Genomic DNA, 18,269 nt, shown 5'->3' on the forward strand with positions numbered 1-18,269 from the left:
TCAGAGAAGGCAGCCAGGGAAAGTGCATCCTAGAGTCGGTGAAATGCAATAATAAGGTTGATTCCTGTCTTCCAAATGTCCATCATAATGTGGAAATAAGGCATAGACATATGACACCATAAGTCAGTGACCTAGGTAACTTTCAAAGGGCTGTCACAGAAAAAACTTCTCCAAGTCTTCAGTGCAGAAAGATAACAGGTGTTGTTTTAGGTTCTTTTCAAAGGAAGGATGGATATCCAATTCTCCTTAGTATTAAATTCTGTGGTCCTGTTTCTACATGTCAAAATAGTGTACAGTAATGTTTCGTGCAAGGAAATCTGACACCTCAACCTAATTCCCAGGCACTGGAGAGGTGTAGCATGTTATAACACAATCCAGAGACAGCACTCATATCCCACAAAGGCACTCAGGCAGCAAATTGAGAAGAATGGAGAATGCGTGTCCTGAAAGTCAGAGTTCTCTATGCAGACCTCCAGCCAGGTAAGGCCAGGTGCTGTCTCCCCAGAGTTGGCATACATGTGGAACTGCACGTATTTATGCTTAAACCATATCCCTAACTTGAATATTCTCATCCAGCCTCAAACCACCAGTCACTTAATGACAGCTCATCTCAAATCCTCAATAGGAAAAATGAGGTTTGAGGATTCCTGGCTGACAAGAGAGCAATCAGGGCACTGGAAGAGAACAGATGTGCAGGGATAGAGGGTTGACACATGGACCATTACCAACAATACTACCCAGAGGGCACTGGCATCTACCAGGGCAGCTCTGCAACCATCCATTGTCTTCCTACTTATGCCCTACAGCCTGCTTCCATAGTATAAAACATTGTAATCTGTAAGCCAAAGGTTATATTCCTTAAATCTGAACATAGTACCTCCTGTTTTGTGACTATTTAGAAAGATATGCCGATGATGTGTGCTCTGGGTTGAATTGTGTCCCCCAAAAGAAAGGTTGAAGTCCTAACACCCAATACCTCAGAATGTGACTTTATTTGGAAACAGAGTGTCTACAAAGGTAATCAAGTTAAAATGAGGTCATTGCAGTGGGCCCTAATCCAGTATCACTGGTGTCATTGTAAAAAGGGGAAATTTGGACGCAGAAACTTATACACAGAGAAGAAAGATGTTGTGAAGACACACAGGGAGTACACTCTGTGAAAATGTTTAGAATGATGCGTCTACAAACCAGGGAACACCAAAGATTGGTGATCGACCACCAGCAACTAGGAAAAGGCAAAGAAAGATTCTCTCTTTCAGGTTTCAGAGGAAGCACGGCAATGCCAACACCTACCTTGACTTTTGACTTCTCTCTTAAAGAACTGGAACACAATACATTTCTGTTGTAAGCCACCCAGTTCATGGCTCTTTCCCTCAGTAGCCCTAGCAAGTGAGTGTAGCATCAAACAATGTCTTTTATTTAGTGGGTTCCTAAGAATGATCAAATGTCAACACTTCATCATTTGCTCAAAATATTTTTAAGCATAGGTGGAAAGTGTGGAAGAGTACAAATACTTTTATTTATTACACAAGAGCCAGACAAATGCGACAGACAGCAACAGTTCTGCCTGTGCTTAGTTTCCAATAGCTACCATAGGAAGTGCCAATGTAAATTTAGCTAAGTAGCTACTTCCCACTGAATATGATCAGAACAGAAACAATGCTAGACCACACCAAGGATCTCAGGCACTGCTCCAGCTTTTTCAAGAGAGAAAGTTGATAAGTACTCCAATGGCTAAAGAATTGTTTCAAACCAAATGCGTCACTGTTACTGTGAAGAAAAAAAAAAAGGGTCACAATCATGTAGGAAGTTCCAGGGCTCAGGAATTGTGGATATAGCTGCCCATTGGTCCCCTGGGAATAAAATAATTTTGGTTGAAAAGCTTGTGGCTGAAACCTAACACCTGAAGTAAGAACACAATGGTTTTTTGTTAAGGTATCTGTACCCTATTATCTACTCAAACATTTTAAAGACTAAACTCAACTCCAACCTCATTTCTGTCCTCCAAAGGAACACAAAATCTGAGATACATAGTTTGCAAATAACAATCAATATATGCTATGACTTAAACCACACTCAAAATGTGACATTTCACCTTAATTCAAAGATAATCAATTTTTCCAAAGAATATACCAAGATCTATTGATTGATGCATTCAGTTCTTCATAATGGCAAAGATGAAATGAGCACCAATTTCTTTTTTAAAGGGAAGTGTTATTATTCAAATATTTGTTATGATGACATTTTAATCAGATTTCTTGAAAAGTATTCCCAAATCAGACTTTATTTATTAGCTGATATGTCAAAGTAGAAATGTATTTTCATATTATAGAATTACATGGAACAGGGACTCTATAAATTGTCTTTAAAAAATAAACGTTATTTAATTTTTTTACTTATCTAAAACAATATAAGAAATAATTCTCCATAGGTTTAATAAGATGTTCAACAAAACTTAGTTTGTCTTAATTCTGATTAAAAGCAAAGTGACACATTGCCTATAATTGTCTCAATCTAGAATGCTTTGAATGCTTTTTTTTTTTTTTTTTTTGTTCCCTTGGGGATTTGTTACTATTTGGGAAACAAGAGCTTTCATTTTCAGCTCCATTCCCACCTAAAACTTCCCCTGGACTTTTTTTGGTTACTATTATATTCAAGGCCAAATTGTTTCTCCATTTGACATGTCTATCTTTGCTCCACAAACCTCTTATGACTTGAAGGCATCTGGATTCTTTAGATGTGACTAAAAAAGGAGACAAAAAAAAAATTAGTAATTTTTTTAACAGGTAGTAAGAAAGTCTTCTTTATCCAAAATTCCAAAATTGGCCTCTTACTCTAAACAGCTTTTCTTAAACTGTCATGTAAAGTAATCGAGGCTACGTGTTGCTGTTCTGCCCTGCATGTTCTTAGAGTCCTAATAAATACTAACACGATGCAGAGGAAGGAATGAGGTGTCAAGACTCTTGATTTCTTCTTAAGAGCTGCTTTGCACGCCCTCTTTCTGTGGGAAATACCTTTCAACGATTATTGCAAGAGCTGTGCACAAGTTTGGTTACCGCATAAAATTAGTTTATTAATTGTCACTTGTTTCTCAAAGAATAATACATCTCTCTGATGGACGCAACTTAACACTTCCATTTTGAGGGTCAGGTAACTTGAACCATGTCAATACAGAGACATTTTCAAAGTGACTGACTCCGTTTTTTAAGGACCCATTAGATGGGTTTTAATCGTCATGACTTTGAAAGTCAATTAATTGCAAGTAACTCAGATGTGTTCTGTTCTGAGACCGTTTCTATGTATTCATTAAAATTGATTCCCTCTTGCCCCGGGTGAGGTTTCTACTTGCTTTGTTCCTACAGAAACCAACATTTTAACATTCAAGTGCAAGTGCTTTTTTGATTAAAAAAAAAAAAAAAAAGAAAGAAAGAAACCAAGATTTTAGACTCAATAAGTCTTCCTGAGTCCTCTTATTTTCAGAAACTTTGCTATGGAAGAATTGCTTGCTCTGCCCCCCAGCACTGAGATTCCATGAGACCGAGTCTAGCACATTCCCTCCACCCATTCATCCAGGACAGGACTGACGCTGGGACCTGAAATTCTTACCACGGTTCAGTTCAAAATGTTAGCTTTCCCCAGAGGAAGACTTAACAAGAGTCATAGAGTCAGAAGAGATTGGCACAGGGCAGCAGAGGACAAGGGAACAATGTGGTCTGAGGAGGAAGGTCAAAGGGCTTCTTCCCCAGAGGTCTCAAGTTCTATCCCAGGAATTGCCTGGACATGTGGGAAGAGTTCAATGAAAACTGGAAGAAAAAAATATTTCTATGCTTGTTACCCTTCTTTTATAAGTGCCTCTATATTTAAGCCTTTATTGACTGACCATAAGGACAAAAATTGTGAAACAATGTTATGAATGACTGATTTTTACTCAAAAAAGAACAATTTTGCCCATGTTAGAATATAATTTTAAAAAACTGAAAATTGTCTTGCTGTATTATGAAAGTAGTAAATTAACCTGATTTTCGAACTTTCCTGAGACTTAAATTTTAAATAACAGCTCCATTTAGATATAATGTACATACCATAAAAGTCATCCTTTTAAAGTGCACAAGTCAGTGGCTTTTGGTATCTTCAAAGTACTTTTAGTATCTTCAAAGCCATCAGTCCTATAATTTTAGAACATTTTCCTCACCCCAGGAAGAAACCCCGTGCCCATTAGTAATAATTCCCTATTCTCTCCCCCCACAAGCTCCTAACATCTACTAATCTACTTTTTGTCTCTATGTATTTGCCTATTCTGGGAATTTCACACAAATGGAATCACATGACATGTGGTCTTTTCTGACTGATTTCATTCATCAGCGACGTGTTGTCGGGGTTTGTCCTTGTTTTACTTTGCTCCTCAGTATCAGTTATTTGCTCCTTGTTTTACTTTGCTCCTCAGTATCCTTTTATTGCCACATAGCTGAACCGAGAAGATCACGCTCAACTCCCCAAGGAAACCAGTTTGCTGGATGTTTATTACCTAGACAAAGCTTTCGCATTAGCTTGATGTGATTCGTTCTATTTCCGGGTCATAACCCAAGAGCAACCTGGTAAACATGGTCCCACTTCCGCCGGGGTCCTGGCTGGAAGCCGAGGCACGCACGAGTTGGGCAATTTGATGACACTTTAATAAAGGGACTCTTCAGAAAGTTTGGGCAGGATGTGGAATCTACGTGGGACAGTGCAGCACGCCATACGAGCAAGGGGCTCTTACCACCGCGAGGCCCGACGACGAGGGAAGGAAGCAGTGACTGCGCCCCAGAGGGACAGCTGTGTGCCAAGGAGCCGGATAGTGGGAGGAGATAATCCCAGAGGGCTGGACCCTGGCCGTGCCGCTTTACCTAAGAGATGATCACAAGAGACACTCGGGGGCACTTCCTGGGGCACTTACGTGTCCTGAGAGAAAGCTCTGCAGAGGGAGCAGAGTGATGAGCGACACACCGTGGTGAGAACACGACAAGGTGAGAGCCTGTGATTTCCATTCCTCTGCAGTGGCCCGGGTAGAGCTGCCGTAGAGTCACACACACCATGGTGCTTGCCAAGAGATCTTTTTAATTTTTCATGGTAACCAGAATACGGCTGAACTGAGAGAGCAGGTTTGGGTGCAGGCATACAAAGAGATTTAAAAAAAAGAGAGAGAGAGAAATTTTTATCAGACATTATCAGAAATAATGAGGAGAGGTATTTTTTTTTCTCCCCCTGACCTATGCTGATCCCCAAGGGACTGGGTGGGCCAAGTGACTTGCAGTGGGGCCTGGATGTATTTGTATCCAGAAACAGAGAACCAGTCATTTTTAGATCTAATTATTCATAATAATGAAAGGTGGCCTTACTATGATCTCCACAAATGGTACTCTCTCATGCTTCTTTAATTCATGCAAGTTTAAAATGCATATTTCATCACTTCTTATTCAAAGTCATTAGTTTTTCCTCTTGTTTAGTTACTAACACTGAAATAACATGGCTTTATTATCCCTTTCATTGTAAATGAATAATTATATTAAAGATTAAATAAGTTTTTGCTTGCTACTTTGAAAAACCAAAACCACTTTGATCGTTTCTGTTAGAATATGCATTTTGATTCTAAATAAAAGACTTTAAAACAAACTTTTGTAACATACTCATATATGAACTGGGGCTCGTTGATCTTAAGAGCTGAGTTGCCAGAAAGAGAGAGTAGAAAAGAACGTGGGGGCAGCAGAGATGAACTTCTTTTTAACAGGGAGATACATTTATAAGGGCAGTAATCAGTGAGGGAATTCTGGGTAGCACTGATCAAAAGGGACATTTACTGTATTGAAGAGGAGCAACATACCAGATTAAATATGTGTTGTCAGTGAATTCTGAAGAACTTATTTCTCTCGGCACTGCACTGAGACAAACAAACTAGATAAAGATAAAGATATTGTAGAATGTTTACATTCTTGACCAACCAGTGAGGCCGGCCAAGTTTACAGTTGGAATTACTCCAAATGGATAGAGGTTCCAGCTACATTCAAGGCTCTGGCACCTCTCCCAGTTGCTCTAGTTACTGAGCTTTTCCTAATCTTAATGATTTTGTAATATAAGCAAACATACAAATAGAATAAGCTTCTCTTAAGGCGAAGGTCTGAGGAGGAGCGTGTGCAGGGTGAAGGATGAGATATCAAGGGAAGAAGCTTAGGCGATCTATATAGAACCGTGCTACAGCTTCTCACATTTTGATGCACCCACATGACCTGGCGATCAGGTTGAAATGCAGATTCCATTTCAGTTAACTCTGAGGGGTGGCCTGCGGTTCTGCACTTCTAGAAGAACACTGCTTAGTCCATAGGCCACATGCACTAGACCTCCCGTCTCTCCATCTGACATTAGTGTCAACAGACCATACGTCTCTGAGTGCATCTCAACTGTTCTACCACACAGCATTGGTGCCAGTAGGAAGTTCCAGGAAAAGGAAACAGTGGAACTCTTTCTTCCTGTGACTTTTGCCAGTTGGCTTGACAGTGAGCTGTGGCTGCTTGCTATCTTGACCAGTTTCTTGGCTTCTGCAACCATCAAACTGTTCCAAATGGGTTAGGAAAAGTAAATGCAGGCCCCAGTAGAAAGATCATTTATTAAATATAAAGGAATTTTTGCCTGGACTATGAAGAAGACATACGGTACAATGTTGCTAAAAGTATAATGCTTTATTAGGGTCTCCTAGTCTTAAGAAACTTTTGGTTTAGCACAGAAGTTCTTATCTTTAGGAGAAAAGAAAAGCTATCTTTATGTCAGTAATCATTAACTGAAATTTATTATCTTTTCTAATATGAAAGTAAGCATCGCCATGGTCTTAGAATTTATGACCTCATCATAGATGGAAATCACAGATATTTTTATAGCACATTATTGTTGTTGCAAATCTCTCCTCTCTCTATATATAGATATATATCACTACATTAGAATCACATTCATTACTTTTTATTTTTGTCTTTGAAACAGAGTCTCACTCTGTCGCCTGATCTAGAATGTGGTGGCATCATCATCATAGCTCACAGCAGCAACCTCAACTCCTAGGCTCAAGTGATTCTCCTGCTTCAGCCTCCTGAGTAGCTGGGACCACAGGTGCATATTGGTCCAGCTAGTTTTTAAATTGTTTTGCAGAGACGAAGTCTCGCTCTTTTTCAGGCTCATGCTAGTCTCAAACTCTTGGCCTCAAGAGATCCTCCCACCTTGGCTTCCCACAGTGCTAGGATTACAGGCGTGAGCTACTGTGCCCAGACCACACTCATTGGTATACTGTCACTAGGACTCACATGATTCCAGTCTTTCTGTCCACAGATGCCCTTGTGATGCAAGTTGGCCAACAACTGGCCAGTTCTAAGTCTCGTACTGAACAGCCGCCAAACAGTGAAGTCACATGTAGTACATTTGGTGACCTCAGCATCTACATTTCTTTCCCCATCTACAATTTCTTATTAGTCAGTATATGGAAGGAGATGAGTCAAAGACCGCTCCACAGTTTAATACTCTTATTTTAGCTAATCTACAACAGCCTTCATACTGATGTCTTTAAAAATAAAATGAACTTACCTATATTTTAAATGTTTTCTTTTCAATGTGTTAACAAAAACATATGTATACATATGTACATATGTACTATAGCAAGAATTTCTTTTTTTAATGTTTTGATAACCGTATTTCACTCCTTTTAGTGATGTCTCTTATAATCTTATGCATTTTATTTTATGCATTAAAAATGTTACTTTGGGAAGGGGTCCCTAGGCAGACTGACTACCAAAAGAGTCTGCGACTCAGAAAATGAGAACCCTTGATCTAGTAGAATTAATGCACATTTGAATAGTTTATTACCATCCCAAAACCCTTTTTTCATGAATGTAAACTAATGTTGAGAGTTACTCTGAAACACTGGGCAGCTCTTTTCTCAAAGGTCCGCAAGAAACAGACTGAGACATCAAGTTCTTGCCCATCATGTGCAGGGTTATCAAAAATGGTGAAGGTGGAACACCAAAGGATCTAGTTCGTTCATTCATTCCTTCCTTCATTCATTCATTCCATAGAGGTTTATTAGTGCATAGCACACATCGGGAACAATTATACCTGTTGAAAATAGAACAATAACAAAACAGAAAAGACAAAAATGTCTTCAAGCCTCCTTGAGCTTGTATTCTAATAGATTATCTTTTCTCCACTGCAGATACCTCAGTTAAAGGAACCACAGGTAAGACAGCCAGTGAGAAAGCATGAGACAGAGAGACATAAAACTCTAATAACTTCCTTCACTAACCAATTTAACCACATAATCAATACGGTTTTTTGAGACAGCAAAGCAAGAGTACTGCCTTCTTCATTCAAAGTGTCTTACTTTTAAAAATTGTTGCACTTTGGTCTTTTCAAAATAATTTACAGTTATTTAAAATGAACAAGTAGAACACTAAGGTCAGGATATTTCTATGAGTCTTAAATTCACCTGAGAGGATTTATTTAGTTTTACTATTTAAAATTATATGTTCTATGAGTATCTTTTTGTGAAATATTTCAGTGGCCACATAAACTATTGATGTAAATTTTGCCTTGAAAAGTTTCTAGGCCAAATAGTTTGAAGTTATGATGTATGACCCACACCTTTGGGGACTCAGTCACTATTGATCTAAACATCAGAGCCTCGGGACAAGTGTTGTTTTTTTTTTTTTCTTTTCTTTTCTTTTTGGAGACAGAATCTTCCTCTGTCACCCATGCTGGAATGCAGTGGCGTTATCATAACTCACTGCATCCTTGAACTCCTGGGCTCCAGTGATCTTGCCTGAGCCTCCCAAGTAGCTGGGACTATAAGTACATGCCAACACATTCAGCTATTTTTTAATTTTTTGTATGGAGAGAGTTTTGCTATGTTGCTCAGGCTGGTCTCCAACTCCTGGGCTCAAGCTGTCCTCCAGCCTCTACCTCCCAAAGTGCTCAGATTAAAGTCGTGAGCCACCGTGCTCAGCCCAGGAGAAGTGTTTTCCAGGGAGGATTCAGTTACTGCCTTTAGGCAGTCTCATTGCCCACCTTTCTGCTATTGTGGGGCAGCCATTCCTTTCAGGCATGTGTCTTAGGCTACCCTCTGCCTCTTCTATATCTGCAATGCAGGTTCTTGGCAGAAATGGCAGCTTTAACTGTCTGCTGTGTAACCCCTCAACAAATGCTTCATTATGAGACCTAGTACATATGAAGTAATACCTGAAAGACATATTCAATTCTCCATTTATTCTAAATGTTTTCTTTGGACCAAAACAGACAATAAAAATAAAAACAACCATCCCCTGAGCACTTGTTCCATGCCACTGTGCTAAGACATTTAACTCATCGTGTGCTTATAGCACTGTCATGTGTAGCTATTAGTTATCCCCATTTCACATATGAGGCACAGAGAAGTGAAGTAACTTACCTGAAGTTGTATAGCTAAGCCTCAGGACTAGTGTTCACATCAGTTTGTCTGATCCTAAAGTGAGTTCCCTTTATCGCAGTAAGACTTTCCTTATCAGAAAACCACATGCTTAAATTGTACTACTTTGGAACTTTATGAATTAATTTACTTAAATATGCTTTAGCCTTACTTTACCAAGTGACATTGCAAAATGCTCCCATAAATATCCATACAAAACTGCCAATGTTGGTAATGGTTGTTGCATAAATAGGACCCATCAGAAACTATTCCCAGATATGTAGGTCAAATAAATCTGAGATCCTTCTGAATCATTCTTGTTGTTTTATCTCAAGGACACTGAGTACCATGTAACCGATCCTGTTTTTCTTTTTCACTTTGGCCACTAGGATGCATAGAGACAATTGTTGCCAACCTCTAGCACCTTTCCATATGCATATCCGTATACCAATTTTACCACAGATTTATTATTTTCCTACCTATACTTTTTCTTTGTTCTAATTCTCTCATCTATTTATTTTAGTACTTTTTCTTGCATGTATTTTTTAACCTACTGAAATCTTTGATGAAATTAGGCAGAGTATATCAAGTAAGTAAACAACATATTCAATGTGATTTTAATAGTGTATTAGTCAACAATTTTATAAGTGCTTATTATAGGCACTATTCTAGCCACTGCATTTATACTGAAACCTCAAATGTGAAAATAATAACATAACCCCTATATTATTCTGATGTTTGAAATGTAACTTCTACTTCTCATTTTACTACCCAAGCAATGCCTGGCCAAATATAAAAAACTAAGACTCATAGGAACATCCTGATTGTAGCATTCTTCTTTCTTATACTATAACACACAATGGCTTATATATATAGTTTATAGTATATAGTATGGTATAATATAGTACAGTATAACATAGTATAGTATGGCATATATGGTATATTTAACTACATTGAATATTGTCAGTTTGAACAGTTTAATGCATAAGGCATGCAGATCAATTATAAGCAAAACACATTCATGAATGAAACTACAGTGAAGAAAAGCACCAAAAGTTCCTTTGACATCTTTTTGGACATTAATTAACAGTCAAAAGTACTTTTTTCTCAGCTAGATAATGTTCTAGCACCTCTAGACCTGAGAAGGGAGATGAATTACACTTTATGTAACCGTTTCCATTAGATGAAAATGAAATGCAAGAGCAGAACCCAGGTGCAAGCCAGAGTGGCCTATTATGACTACTAATCTAATTCTACAGAGAATAGAAAAAATGAACTACCAAAATTAGTTGAGATTATCCAAAACAGACATGTGTAATTGAGTTTTGTGATCCTTAGAGTTTATCTCACACACTAAGCACTCTGGCCACCTTTGAGAAGATGAATTAATTATTAAGTAATTTCCGCAAAGCTTCTTAGTCAGCTTTTTCTTTCTACCCCAAGAGTAATAATGCAAACAAATGCATCACAGAGTAGAATGCAATTAAACCTTCAATTGATTTCAATTATTGATTATATTTCAGTTGAATTAGAGGTTTAGGGTTTTTTTCCTCAGCTTTTATTTTCTACAAGAGGGAGAGGCTAGATGTGTTAAACATTTTGATTATTTACTTTAAAAGCATATATTTTAATGTTTTTTTCCACTATAATAACTATCATCCACTGTTCTTCTATGAATAGAAATCCCTGTAACTAATGGATTTTATTGATTTTTCATAGTTATTTCCAGAGAAGATTGCTCCTTAATTCTGTCAAGGCAAAACAAAGTTTCTAAACGGTCTTGAGAAAGGACAATGAAAATAATAAGCTAATATAAGAACTATTGATCTTCTCTGGGCATATTTTCAATAATTGTTGAAATGTTCTGACTTTGTCTGTGGTTGCCCAGTATAATGACTTTAGAATTAGATAAACCACAGCTTTATACTAAGAAAAACCCTGAGATATGCTTAGAAACCCGGTTAAAAATGTTTTTTCTGATATGCAGGATTCAGTGTCAAAGTTATGAGATAGTGATCCACTTAAGGTAGGGTTGACCTCTCAAACCAAATAATTTCTTTATATGAATTATTTGAATAACTCTTATTGGCGTTGTTGACAAGTGAAATTTTTAAGAAGTATTTTAATCATAACTGTTGTATGTGCCATTTAGGTTGTTTTCGGTTATGGGTCATAACAACTCTTCCCAAACTGACTTAAACAGTAACAGGACATTAGTTGCTTTCTCTAAAGCAGGGGTCCTCAAACTTTTTAAACAGGGGGCCATTTCACTGTCCCTCAGACCATCGTAGGGCCGTTGGAGAGTGCAGCGCACATTCCACACATGCACACTGTGGGCCTGGGGATGAGTCAGCTGCTAAGCAGGACAGGCAGCGGTGGCAAAAACACCCAGCAGGCTGGATAAATGTCCTCGGAGGGCAGCATGTGGCCCACGTGCCGTAGTTTGAGGACGCCTGCTCTAAAGAGCAAGCAAGCCCCCTCCTTAACAAAAACTCACATTTCATTCATCTGAATCGGGCCACATACTCAGAGGGGTGGGACTGCCCTGACTGGCAGGGCCACCGGTGGGTCCCCACTGGACATGGTGAGGGGCCGTTCCCATCCAGACCACAGCTGCCACACAGGACAGAAGCAGACTGGATGCCAGACACACAACCACAGGGGGACCACTTCAATTCCTAAACTTCCTTCTCAGTTGTTTTGTGCTACTTTATTTACAGCTGGGGGTGGGGAATGGGGAACCCAATGTAAAACCCACACATACACGAAAGAAGTTAAAAATAATTCTCACAGAGAGAGGCCTAAAAACCACTGTGAGTCCTGACTTCCCACTGGTGAGGTTTTACCAAAGACTCAAACACTGAAATTTGCTTATTTTTCTATCAAAATAAATGTGGATTTTCCTAGTATTTTCTCACTGTTCTGAAGTGAAACTTTGCTGACAAGGCTGTATTGTAACTGGCTCCCAGCCTGCCTCTTATTTGGGAAAAATCATCAGGCACAGGGGCTCCCACCTGCTTAACAACTGCCTGTGAGCCAGCCACGTCTCAGTGACATCATGTGTGAGACTACAAGAGCAAAGAAGCTGCCACACAGGCTAGAACCTTCTCTTTGGCCCAGGGTTAGGTAATATATCCCTGTCACGGGCGTGAAGACAAAGAGACCTGCTGAGCCAGCAACTCCTCATCTTCAATGGTGCTGGCATAGGCATGCTCAAGAATGTACCAGAACAAACCCAGGAGTCTGGTCTCACGAGTCCACAGGGACAAATCATCTCTCAGACAGAAACAGCCAACTGTGCCACTAAGCTTTATCACTGAATTTTATACCTTTTAGTGACTGTTGGAAAAGACAATAAGAGTATCTAAATATCTAATGAAGAAATTCCTAGTATCTGAAAAGAAAAAGATGTCTTATTCTAACTAAAACAGTAAATTGAGGAACTTGTCCATAGGAGTAGGCATTACCTATTGAGTGTGAGAAGCTGTTCTTTTAAGACAATAGAATTCACTATTTTCATTCTGGACCTTTTCATTTTAAGTCTCTTAAAATTGAATCTCTAATAAATCCTGCCAGCATCACACAAAACCATGTCATACTCAATTAATGAAATTCCTGTCAGCTGCTGGGCTGTGGATCTGTTAGTGCCCAGAGAAAGCTAGAGAAGTAACCTGTCTTGATTTAGGTAAAGTGTTAGACTCTGTCCTATTTGACATATATCGTAAGAATCTAGGGAAATGTGCTCTCTAGAGTTCCACTGACCACAGAACAGAATCTGTTCATTTATTCAGTCAGTCAGTCAGTCAACAAGCATGCTTGTGCACTTACTGTATGCCAGGTACCGTGCGCAGTCCCCATTTCCAACCTCACCACCCCCAGCACCCACTGGAGAATGCAAGAGAAGGGAGAGAGGGATGGAAAAAATGAAAGGCAGGAGAGAGGAAAGAAGAAAGGGAAGACGAGAAGAAGGGAGAAACAACAGGAGAGAGAGGAAGGAGAAAAGATTTATCCATTGCTGGCCAATTAATGCTGCTGGTCAGGCTTGTTTCCTGACCATGGATTTGTTTGGTGGGAATTGGGGGGATAAAAGGGAGAAAGGGGTGGAAGAAAAATGTGAAGGGGGAAGCCCTGCGCTAGAGCTCTCTACCACCCCGACTCATTAAGTTTCAGTACTGTTCTTCATTCTCGAATCACCCCACCTGCTATATTCAGTGCCACACATCCAATCCCGGCTCCCTTATCTCAGTGTTGGAAGACAGCTCGAGTGCCTTGAAACCATCAGGGAGGGACCAGGAGAAGATGTGGCCCTGGCTTTCTAAGATGTAAATCTGAGTAACTGTTCCAGTGGTGTCTGTTAGGGTCTCTATTACAGCATACAGTAGCCTTGTGGACTCATTGTTTAATTCGCTTATTCATGCATTGAGGACTTACTATTGTCAGGCACTATTTTAGGCTATGGGAGGCAGGGATGAACAAAATCTCTCCTCTAATGGAATTTGCACATTAGCTGGGGGACATGAAGAATATATTAATATAATGACAAAAAAATTCACAAGAAAATATCAGGTGGTAGATGTTTTTGAGCTATGCAAAGAATCAAAACATGATAACAGGTTTGGTAGAATGAATAGGTGGCTAATCTACATTGTCAGAGTGGGTCTAGTCATTAAGGTGTTCCTTAGGCAGCTGTTCCCACTGACAATTTTCTTAATGTCTGAGGGAGTCAGAGAGACTTGTGTTCTCATTGAGAAAATAGCTCAAGCAAATGTCCTAAGGTGGGAAAAAACTTGACTTAATGAAGGATTTCAGAGAAGACCAGTGGACTGTGAGATGAGGTCTGAGAGGAGGCAGGGGACACAGCAAGACAGACATTGTGGCATAGAGCAAGTGGTTTGAGCTTGACCGTTAGGCTAAGAGGAAGTTATTGAGTCAGAGTATTGTGGTACGGTACACCGGCATTGTATTCCTTTAGCATTATTAGTACATATTGCAAACACATGTTAAAGAGGTTTGTGGACTTTTCTGGCGTCCAAACAGCCATGAGGAAGATTGTTTGCATGGAAAATGGTTTTTGCATTCTAAGCAAAAGCTCACACAATTTTTTCAATCCTGGTTTATTATAATATGGGCTAGGATCTTATTCCTAATAATAAATTTGGAAAATGGAGAACTGCAAGCTACTTAAATCATGCAGGCTTCAAGAAGGATGTGGCTTATTTTTATTTCTCTTCCAATGTATATCAAGGTTTACACTAGCAAAATCTGTTTCAGAGTGGTCATTTATCTTATCTATTGCTGAGTTTACAATTCTTCAGTCTAGTTTAATTTTGTTTTGAAATGTTTTCTGACAGAAAAAGGGAAAAATTAATTCATACTTTCTTCTCCTTCTCAGTCTCTTTTTTTTAAACAAAGCCAGAATTTTATTTTATTTTATATTTATAGGTTATTATTCAGTTCAAAGACTATAGAGATGAAAGGAAATTGGACCAGTTATTTTCATATCGTGCATAACAACAAACATTTGTGCATTCCTTTGAGTCCATTGTAAGCATAAGAATCTATTTGCATTTCTGTGCATACATATTATGTGATCTAAGAAATATAGGTTCAATCTTGGATTTTTAATCCGAAATTAAGTTTGGTGATCCTTCTCAGTCTTAATTAAGCTAACTTTCACTTGGAATTTTTCTATAAGCCTTTTTGACCTAAAAAATAATAAATCATCACCATTTTGAAAAATTCATTAGGTGTACATTTCAAATCTGACTCCATCCTACCTCACTGCCATCATAATATGTTGAACTTATTGCATGAACTTGAATGACTATACATGGTGCCCATTTCAGGAGAAAACTAACTTCAGAACCACCTATTTATTCTTCAGATTATCCCTGCATTTAGGGACCCTGAGATTTCATGTGTGTAAAGTGCTCCTCCTCTGCCCTAACAGCACTGACCAGGTGAAGTTTTAAATATCTGCTGACAACCTCATTTCCCAACTAGACCAAAACCCCCTGAGGCCAGGACTGTGTTTTACTCATCTCAACATCCTTGGTGTGTTTCCCACAGATCTGCATACACTTAAGTATTCCATAAATGTTTGCTGAGCAAATGGCTGAGGTAATGAGTGAATACACAATTTTGTTTTATTCAGTAAAAAAAAAAATTACCAAAAAAAAAAAAAAAAAAGGGAAGAATCATTATTTGGAGTATCATTTACTACAGTAAAAGGAGAGTAGCAGGTTACTTCTGGTCAAGTATAGGATTCTAGACCTATTTCTTAAATACATCTATTCCAGATCCATAATCTGAAAATAATATCCACTGATATCTGATCCATATTAACAATGTGCCTCATCAGGATTTCAATAGCACATGTGAGCTAAATAAAAGTCATCTGTTTTCTCAGCTCACATGGGTTAGGATACTTACTAACCACAACCAGATACTTACTAACCACAACCAGATAGCTCTCTTGTTTCCTAAGAGAACTCCTAGGAAACAAGAATGAATAAGAGGAAGCTGAGTCTATTTTTCCTCCCAAGAATACAAACAGACTTTCCCCAGAAACTGATAAGCATAGGTTACTTAGGGGATTTATTGATATACGTATATTATATTTGTATCTTACTGCAAATTTAAACCATGTGTATTTTATACACTGTCTCAAGTCCTTTCAGAACTAGATGGAGTATAAATTTAAAATAAATAAAGGTATAGTTTAATCTATATGTAATAACTATAGACTTGTCAACACATGCCATGTAATATTTTGGTATATTTTTTATAAGATTAAATTGATTGATTTTCTTACCTGTAGAATGAGTATATTGCTTTGCCTTATTTATAAGAGATTTAAACTTTATTACTTTAGTTACATAGAGAATATAACTGCCTGCTTCATTTATGTAGCTCTGATCTTAACCTAATGCAATACTTAACAAAGAAAAAAGAATTTAAAATTATGCCCTTTTTTAATATCCTGGGAAATATACAATTTTTTGAAATACATTTTAAAATAATTTCTCTCAAATGCTATAATGCAAGCTACCATTTATTTTTATTTGCAGAGTTTTGCAATCATTTTCTTTATTATATTCCTTCTGCAACAAAACAAAACAATACAAAAGAACAATAGTTTGCATCTGTGTCTGACAATATGTATTTTTAGTGAGGTTATGGAAGAACTTTCAGATTTAAAGCACATGAGATTTTGTAAAAGTTCTCTAATCTTATTCTGAAAATAATAGGGAAAATTCTGTAATTCGGATTCAGATTTTGCAAATACTTATCGTAAAGCTAGTACATGCCAGCCACTGGGCCAAGGGCTTGCTGGTGATAGCTCATTTCTCTTTATAACAATGTGGTGAGGAAGGTATTATTACTGTCTTTATTTTACAGGTGGGCAACTGAGACTGTTGGGGATAAGTAAGCTGTTTCCCATCACACAATAGAGTGGAACATGCCCATGAAACAGTGTGACACATGGTAAGATTCAATAAATGCTTGTTGACTGTAACAGTACACTGCCTTGTGAGACATACATTGCTTCTTTTCAGCATTCTTAGAACCTGTCACAGTGGATGAGTAAACATGAGGTTTGGCAATCACTCTGGCCTATTTAATAAAGTAGTTTGAGATTCTTCTAATCAATCTAGAAAACCAGCACCTATGTTCAGTCAATGCTTATGTGTTCTAACATTGAAGTTTGGAGTATGCAAATGGAAAATTGCTTTAAGGTCAACCTTTATGTTTTACTAATCTCTTTTCCCTCAGCACCTAGGGCCATGCCTAGTACATCATAGATATTCAATAAATATCAGATAAATAAAATGATGGATGAACAATTTCTATATTGAATCCCACACACATACAAAACAAGTAATTCCTTCCTGAAATAATGTTTCTTTGGGTTGGATTCAATCTGGCTAATCAGAGACAATGTTCAAACTCTACTGCTTACTTGCTGTGGGAACTTGATCAAATTATATAATGACTTTAAGCCCCGATTTTCTCCTTTTTAAGATGGGAACAATAAACTCTATTCACAGAGTAAATTATCAAAGTTGATGGAAGGTAGTTCTTGAAGTTTATACCTGTTATGGGTTGAATTGTGCACCCCCCCTCTCCAAATATGTTGAAGTCCTAACTACTAGTACCTCTTACTTAGAGATAGGGTCTCTATTGAGGTCATGAAGTAAAAATGAAGCTATTATAGTGAACTATAATCAAATGTGCTTATTGTCCTTATTAAAAGGGGTCATTTGGAAACAGGAACACACACAGGAAGAGCACCATATGCAGGTGAAGGCAGAGATTAGAGTGATGCTTCTAAATGACAAGGAACATCAAAGATTGCCAGAAAACCACCGGATGCTAGGGAAAAGGCATAAAACAGATTCTTCCATACAGCCTTAAGAAAGAATCAACTCTGCTGATACCTTGATCTTGAACTTCTAGTTTTCCTAAGTGTAAGACAATAAATTTCCATTCTTTAAGCTGCCTAGTTTGTTGCCTTTTGTTATAGAAGTCATAGGAAACTAATACAATGCCTGACCACAATTATTTCCTGAGTTAAGAAGAAGTTAATGTCATTTTCTGGGAGAAAGGAATTGGCATAGAGCTGAAAGGTCGAGAAGAGAGATGTATCCCACCTATAATTATTGAACATCTTCCACCTGTCAGTGATGGTGCCTATTGCCAGAGGTATGACTGTAGCTAAGACGGTCATGGCTACTACCCTCACAGAGCTGAATATCCAGCAGAAGTTTGAAAATGCTTTGGTGGAGAACAGGTAACAGAGGCAACTTATGATGAA

General features: G+C 38.2%; 1 long non-coding RNA gene across 1 annotated transcript; it reads left to right on the plus strand.

The window, feature by feature from the left end:
• Positions 1-4,582: 4,582 nt before the first annotated feature.
• LOC105876570 (uncharacterized) lies at positions 4,583-17,923 on the plus strand. The gene is made up of 3 exons (XR_001156554.3): positions 4,583-5,006; positions 16,853-16,939; positions 17,709-17,923. It is a non-coding gene; the product is annotated as an uncharacterized LOC105876570 (long non-coding RNA).
• Positions 17,924-18,269: the final 346 nt, after the last annotated feature.

This window comes from Microcebus murinus, chromosome 7 (genome assembly GCF_040939455.1).
Source record: "Microcebus murinus isolate Inina chromosome 7, M.murinus_Inina_mat1.0, whole genome shotgun sequence".
NCBI lineage: Eukaryota > Metazoa > Chordata > Mammalia > Primates > Cheirogaleidae > Microcebus > Microcebus murinus.